At 36.3% G+C, this 8,545-nt stretch overlaps 1 pseudogene across 1 annotated transcript; it reads left to right on the top strand.

Moving 5' to 3' along the window:
- Nucleotides 1-568: 568 nt before the first annotated feature.
- LOC147477576 (heat shock cognate protein 80-like) lies at nt 569-4,088 on the top strand (annotated as a pseudogene). The gene is made up of 4 exons (XR_015208837.1): nt 569-1,686; nt 1,811-1,899; nt 2,418-2,559; nt 2,653-4,088. The product of XR_015208837.1 is annotated as a heat shock cognate protein 80-like (transcript).
- The last annotated feature ends 4,457 nt before the right edge of the window (nt 4,089-8,545 follow it).

Here is an 8,545-nt window from a genome sequence, read left to right as displayed (position 1 = left end):
GCAGTAGAAACTAGTACCAATGTAGAGATTTATCACATTCCAATTCTAGTAATTGGAACCATGAAAGGCTATGGGAATTGTTCGCTATACCAATTCAAAAATGTATAAAACAATGTTCTATAAAGTCTGCTGTTGCAGATAAAATCATATGGATGGAACCAAGGGAGTGCTCACTGTGACAAAATCATTTGACAAAGAATACTACCTCTATGCTCCTCAAACAACACAGAGTATGACATAAGAACAAAAAAGGCTGTACAGCAGCTGGAACAAGATTTTTTACGTAGAGACAGACTAGAGAATAACAGAGCAGCAGCAGCTTTCTGCGGGGGCCAGATGGTAGTATGTTGGGAGTAGCATATTGCAAGTTCTGGTGTCAGAATGCAATCAAGTTGAATGTGTAGGTGTAAAAATCTCTTTTATTCTAACGAAAAGTTACAGATATACTCGGTAGTGATGATTGAGGACAACAAACAACTGACAAAGACACTATCAGCAAAAGATGAAAGCATGCAATAGTGCAATGCCATACCATCCTTTGAAGGTAATTGCTTTTGGTTAGGTAGTATTATGTAATAGGGAAGCACATGTTGTCGCCAAGCGGGTAAAAAAATATTTGGCATTTGGCCTCCACCCAGCTGGTTATTTTACAACTTATTTTAAAGTTCGAATATGAATAGAAGTTGATTTGCAAAAAAAAAAAAAAGGAAGAAGGGAAAAGAAAAAGAAAAAGTAATGTTTTACTTGTTCCTGTAATGATTTTACTATGTTAAATATCACTTTTACCATCCAAACCGTTTTAACTTTTAACTATTTGCTACCATGCCTTATGATTGAATGTGCTTATTTGGGTTTTTCGTTTTTATTCTCATTTTTGTAGTTTCATGGATTTCTTATGTTTAGTTTCACGGAGTCATGGCACCTAATCAAGAACATGGTAGTTGCACCGACTGCTATATCCAGTATGTGAAAATGTACGTGCACACACACACACACACGTCGCAAGAAGAAGAAATTGGCTTCGTTTTAGTTTATTGGTGGTGTAGATTCATGTATACTCCTTCAAAACCCTCCGCATAAAATGATCAAGAGAAATAGTACGTGCCACTGAATTTCTGAGTACAAACAAGAATTTTAACCATACATGCATTCCTACATATAACTTGTGCATTATTATTGTTCACCACAACGAATAAAGCATAGGCAGTACGAGAATTATAGACAGAGATGAAAATTTAACCTTTATACTGTGTGCATGAACAACTTTTTTCTCTGAAGATTTACTGTTGGTAACAAGAACATTGCTGTACAGGCGGGAAACAGTAAAACAGTAATTATCACTACGTTAATTATCACATTTAACGTAAATAAATCATTACAGTTAATTATCACTATGTTAATAATTTTGCGTTAATTATCACATTTAACGATTAAATCCTGCCTAGAATAATTAGTGTTAATGATTCTAGCGTTAATTATTACAGATCGGTAATTATCACTGCGTTAATTATCACATTTAACGTAGTGAAATCATTACAGTTAATTATCACTACGTTAATTATCACATGGCTGTAACAGAGCTTCCAGCAGTGGTTGATGGAGAAGCAACTCGGACAACAATTCGGAAACTTATTGATAAAGTGGCACAACATCGATATCTTGGGGGAATAAACAACCAGTGTTTAGGTGAACCAGTAGACCTCTTTAAACACCTCATTTATCAGATTTATCATTTTATCTTTCTTTTTTTTGGGTAGATGTATTGCTTATTATGGTAAGCAGTTAAACATTTTTTGATTATCTGTTGCAGACAAGCTTGTTAACCCTTCCGAATCAACCAAAATGCTACTTGAAGTTGAGAAAGCTTTGGAAGATAAACCTTCTATGAGCATATCATTTGTTGAGTGCTAATTTCATGTGTATCTTATCTATGTTATATTTGTCATAGATTCAATGATTTACACGAGTTCTAGATTGATTACTGTTAGATGAAGTTGAAAAAAGTGGTTGAACATGACCGTATTTTTAATGATGATATAAGTGGTTGAACAATACCTTAGTTTTAATACCAATTGCTTATTTGTTAGATGAACTAGTTAACATACCTAATAGAGATAACTAATAACGACAACTAAACCCAAGAAATTTTGATGATTACTGGTACAAAGAATAGTTCATTTGTTATATAGTTTCCTAGGAAGTAAAAAGACCACCTTTTAAGGAACTATAGATAGGAAGGATTTTTTGTAATGTTTGCATATATTTTTGGTTCGTGAATTTTTGTAATATTTGCTTGTGAAAATGTGTGTGCGGTTGCTAGTATTTTTTCCGCTTGCTATGGTTGTTTCCTTTTGAGGTATTGCACGTCTGTTTGCTGCTCAATATACTTATGTTGGGCTTGTGTTTTTTGTTCCAAGGCATTGGACAGTATCAGATTCAAGAGCTTGACTGACAAAAGCAAGCTTGATTCTCAACCTGAGATGTTTATCCACATTGTCCCTGACAAGAGCAACAATACCCTTTCCATCATTGATAGTGGTTTCGACATGACCAAATCTGGTAAGTAGTAGTTCTGTTGTTTTATCTTCAGTTTGCAGTTAGTTACTCGTTAAGTTGCATTCCTAACTGGGGTTGCTTGTTCTGGTTTTGCAGATTTGGTATCCAATTTGGGTAACGTTGCAAGGTCTGGTACCAAGGAGTTCATGGAAGCCTTAGCTGCTGGTGCTGATATGAGTATGGTTGGACTGTTTGGTGTTGGGATTTACTCTACCTATCTTGTTTCGGAGAAGGTGATTGTTGTCTCAAAACACAATATGATGACAAACAATACATCTGGGAATCTCAAGCTGGTGGCTCTTTCACAATCACAAGAGATTCTGGTGAGAGCATTGGCAGGGGTACAAAGATCACACTCTATTTGAAGGAGGACGAGTTGGAGTACTTAGATGAGCGAAGGCTCAAGGATTTGCTCAAGAAGCGCCCTGAATTCAGTAGTTACCCAGTTTCTCTATTGACTGAAAAGACCACTGAGAAGGAAGCACCTGATGATGAGGATGAGGAAGAGAAGGAGGATGAGGAGGGTAAGCCAGAAGAAGTTGATGAAGAGAAAGAATAGGAAGAAAATAAAAAGAAGAAAATCAAGGAAGTGTCTCATGAATTGGCTGTTGTTAACAAGCAGAAGACTATGTGGACGAGGAAGCCAGAAGAGATCACCGAGGAAGAATACGCTGCTTTCTACAGGAGTTTGACTAATGACTGGGAAGAGCACCTTGCTGTGAAGCATTTCTCTGTTGAGGGCCAGCTCGAATGTTCTCTTTGTGCCCAAGAGAGCACACTTTGATCCCTTCGACACCATGAAGAAGCATAACAACATCAAGCTCTATGTCCGGCGTGTCTTTATCATGGGTACTGTGAGGAGTTGATTCCTGAATACCTTAGCTTTGTCAAGGGTATTGTTGACTCTTAGGATCTTCCCCTCAATATTTCCAGAGAGATGTTGCAGCAAAACAAGATTCGCAAGGTTGTTCGCACAAACCTGGTGAAAAAGTGCTTTGAGCTCTTCTTTGAGATTGCTGTGAACAAGGACGGCTATAACAAGTTCTATGAGGCTTTCTCCAAGTACCTGAAACTTGGAATCCATGAGGACTCCCAGAGCAGAACCAAGCTTGCTGAATTGCTCAGGTATCACTCGACCAAGAGTGGTGATGAGTTGACCTGTTTGAAGGATTATGTTACAAGGATGAATCAAGGCCAGAATGACATCTACTACATCACTGGTGAAAGCAAGAAGACTGTGGAGAACTCTCCTTTCCTTGAGAAGCTTAAGAAGAAGGGTATTGAGGTCCTGTACATGGTTGATGCTATTGATGACATCCACTACATCACTAGTTTCGTTCCTTATGCTCTGAAATTTATGTTTTCAGTGTTGTGTTATTGTCGTGGATAGTAGCACATGTGGTAGTTGACCTTAGTCCATGTGTTCTTTTTAGAATGCAAACTGTGTATCTAGAATGGTTTCAAGAATTTGGATAGTTTCCCTATGTTTCCACTCTGAGTGTACTGTTTGTTAAATCATTTATTGTGCACTGCATGTTTTTTACTTGCACTCATCTGGTATGATTATACTTGGTTGGTTCATGGCCTATGTTTTGGTTCGGTACGGTAGAGGCCAGCATTCTTCTATTTAGAACCTGGGTGTTTGCTAAGATATGGGGATGAACTACTAACTGTATGTCTGTATGTATGTATGTATTAAAAAAAAAAAAAAAAATCCTGTTGACAGAGGCTGATTGATCAATTCTGAAGTATGCATTAAGTAAGCAGTTAATATAAGTACATAACTATATAACTACAGTTTGGATCGGTTTTTTCATTGTTGACTTCAGAGTTGATTGGAAGGCAGAATCCAATTTATCTATGAGACCGAGTGATCGTGTCGACCCTTACTGAACTTCATCTACAAATTGTCAAAGAGCCTATATATAAATCTACTAAAATTAAGTTGTTACGTTGGGACTTATGTGCGCTATGGTCGTGCTGTTTGATTCCAGGACTGGAAAATGAGCAAGGGGGGAAAGGAATAAAGAAGGGGAAGGAAAGTGATTATTCTTCTTCTGAAAAGAGTATGAATTTCTTGAACTTGAAAGAGTAAAATTATCATTTTGCGCCTCTCTGTACGCTCTAGGTTGCAATTGGAATTGGAAACAGTATTTAATGAAGCTGACAGAAGTTCGTATTATTTGGATGGTCATCTATCATTTGCTATGACATTTACATTTGTAACTTTAGTACGTTACAGGATTGCAAAATTTTGGTGTTCTTCCAATTCAACCGTTTGCCAAAAAACAACAACTTATTCGGATCTGGGATATTTTACGCTAAGTCGAGATCCCAAGTTCCCGTTATGCTCTTGTTTGATCCACATGAATAGGCCTACCAAGTACCAACTGCCTTTACCCATATTATGTACTTCCCAATACTCCTTACTCGATTATCGAAAAAAAAAACAAAAAATACTCCATACTCAATCCAGGCCTCCAGGGAAGCGTATCCACACCAACCTCTTTTATTAGACAAATGTATTGCAGGATTTGGTCTCTCAAGTATTGGGAGTTGCAGAAGTTAAACCGAAGATTATAACTTGCTTCCCTTCGGATTATTTTTTTACTTTCACCTATCCAGTGTTAACAGGAGAAGTACTAACAGAAGATTGTAACCGATGATTTTATGTACTAAACTTATTAAAATTTATTAGCTATCCGATTTAGGGTTGCACACTTAATATAAGTGTATAACCTTTCAAATTTCATTCGTTTATCACGATGAGTATTGAGCACCATATTGTTTTCCAGTTTCTACCTCCAAAATTAAAAATAATATTTAGTAGTCGCCCCATTAGTTCAATGTAGTAGTTACATAATTGACCAAATGATTATGATTTTTGCTCTATATACAGCTGATCGCCTGATCGCCTGACCATGTTTTGCAAGTTATCAGGTTTGCTTATCTACATCGCCAATAAACTAAAACAGACTCGATTTCTTCTTGTCATGGATGTAGCTGCCAGTATTACTTGCACACTATATATTGACAAAAGTGACATGATTCCATGAAAATATACTTATAAAATCCCTCAAAAAAATAAATAAAAAGATATTGAAAACATAAGAACAGGAGACTCATTGGAGCAAATAGTTGCAACATTGCCAAGTTATTACTTTTTTTTGGTAACTATAAGTTGCAACATTGTCACCAGCATTCTGGTCAATAATTTACGTAGTGTCACATGAGTTCGTGTCACATTAGGAGGTGAACATCTAAAATTGAAGAATATGCCCTAATCACTATCACAGACTAGGCATAAATAAAAGTGGGCGACAAAACTTGGGGAGTACATCATTGCATGAATGGAAGGGTTCAACGGTCAACTCGTGAAAGTCGAAGACTCCCATGTCGCAGAATTTTGTCTAATAACATTCGAAATTGTCGTCAGTGAAGTAGATGCTACCACCATTGAGTTCTGGGTAGTCGGAAGTTGAGATGGCAAAATAAGCATTAGTGCCGACAAATAAAGCTTGGTCATCCAAATAATTCACCTCGATCCAGGACCTTGTAGTAAAATCAAATTTATAGACATCAAAAAATGTTGTGTCGTAATGGAAGTCATATACAGGTTCATCCTCATCGCCAGTGAGTTCTCGTGCAACCAAGTGAAGATCCCCAAACATCTCTATCAAATAAAATTTGTTTCCGTCTTCAATACCTTCTGGGGGAGATGCAAGAACAGTTGCTTTCGGGGTAGTCACATCAAGCTCACAAATCTTTAGATATTCATAGCATAAAAATTGTCACCGAAGAATATAATGTCTTCGTATGCAGTGGTATGACCTTCGAGGGGCGTCCAAGCTTCATCTCCTAGAGTAGCATAGGCGATTCTATGCACTTCTTTATTATAGCTGTACCTCTTGGCTCTATTTTTTGAGCATTCACATAGTCTCCAATATTTGTAAAACTCTTTGGCTAATTACGAAAAAGTAGAAGACTAATATGGAAAAATCAGACAATTGGAGCACTCACATAAACTCCAGTTTTTTCTAAACTCTATTACTAATTACAAAAAAAATATAATATAAAGAAGGAAACAATCCCATCTAAAGTTAACTTTTCCTAAACATTATAACTAATTACCGAAAACGATTTTCCTAAAACTCTTACACCACAAATAGTAGTTTTCACACTAATCTTAGGTGAAGTTAACATAATATAGGGGGTTTTAGTCCCACATTGGTTACTAAACTTAATTCTCTTAAGTTTATATTGCTTCTTTAGATATATATTATAGTTGTACCTCTTGACTCTATTTTTTGAGCATTCACAGTCCAATATTTGTAAAACTCTTTGGCTAATTATGAAAAAGTAAGAAACTAATATGGAAAAATCAGACAATTGGAGCACTCACATAGACTCCAATTTTTTCTAAACTCTATTACTAATTATGAAAAAATATGATATAAAGAAGGAAACAATCTCATCTAGAATTTCACAGATTCTCCAACTTTTCCTAACTTTTCCTAAACACTATAGCTAATTACGAAAAAAATAGGAGACAAAAAAACTAAATTGCTAAAAACAAGAGTCTTTTTGAGTTATCCCCCCAAAGATATGTCGAGTTTTGTGTTTAACCCCCAAAATTTCAATCATCACAATTAGACCCCAAATCTGTCTCAGAACTCTAAAAACACTGTTCATTTTTTCCATAATGCCCAAACTACCTTTTCAAGAAAATTCGGGGAGCAAATTATCCCCCAATTAAACATGGCCCACTCAATAACTTAGATTAAAACCCCAACTTAGGGTTTTATTTTGCTTCTCACTCTATTTCTCATCTCATCGCCATTCATTGAATTTAGGGTTATTTAGTGTGGAATCCATGATCTTAGGGTTCTTACACTACTCATCACTACTTCTTACTTTGGAATCCACGATCTAGTACTTTCGAATCGACACAATCTCACAATCAAGGTAATTTTCATGTGCCTTATTTAGGGTTTTTCATTCTAAGGTTTTTTTAAATTATATAAGAGTATCAATGCCTTATTGATAGCATGGTTTTAAAGTTTGGTTGTTGTGTCCGATTATTGTTTTGGTTTTGGCTTGGTTACGTTCTTGCAGATAATGGCCTCAATTAGGATCTTTAGGTGTCACCATCGGGGTAAATGGGTAGAGGATGGACAATATATGAAATATGTTGGTGGACAATATGTAGATTCCGAGGAATAGGATTATGATTACATGAAATTTGATAGACCTTGTTGCTTGGATCACTTTAGCATTTGGTGTCCCATCCGAAATGTATTGGAAATATGTTGGTTGCATGGTGGAAACAAAACTAGTCTAGATCTGATACTGATGTGATGTTCATGTGGGAATATGCAAGAGTTGATGCAAAGGGGTTCACACATATCTTTGTAAATTGGCATGAGTTGGATGTCATTTCAAGTGATTCAAGTGATGATGAAAATAACTCGAAGGTGAAATACCACATGTTGTGGACTCTTCCCAATGATAGTGAAGATGAATATGTATATATGCATGGCGAAGATGTAGAAAGGGAAAAATGTTTGACTTGGATGATCGCCCACTACAGAAGACTTTGACTATGTTATGAAGAAGACAGCAAATTTGAGGTCCCCACCATTGCTATTGCCATATTATTCTGAAGACAAGAAAGATAGTGGCCCTAGTCTTAAAGTAAAGGGAAAGAGAGTTGTTCGAGAACAAGATCAACAACCCACATCCATTGAAGTTGAGGAGCTGTCTACATCTACTGGAGTTGCAGGTATGTGTAATTACAACCAAATTATTTTAATATCTGTTTACATCCAAATTTTTCCAAAGACTTCTTTTATAATTCTTGTATGTTGCTTGAATGATTTAGGTCCTGATGCAACTCAAAGTTCTAGATGTGAATTCAACATTGACCAGATAGATGCAGCAGAGCATTACTACAGTCAAGATTCATCTGATGAGGAGTCTTTGTTTGCTG

This window comes from Coptis chinensis, chromosome 9, assembly GCF_015680905.1.
Source record: "Coptis chinensis isolate HL-2020 chromosome 9, ASM1568090v1, whole genome shotgun sequence".
Taxonomy (NCBI): Eukaryota; Viridiplantae; Streptophyta; class Magnoliopsida; order Ranunculales; family Ranunculaceae; genus Coptis; species Coptis chinensis.
This window is presented reverse-complemented; position numbering and strand designations above follow the sequence as displayed.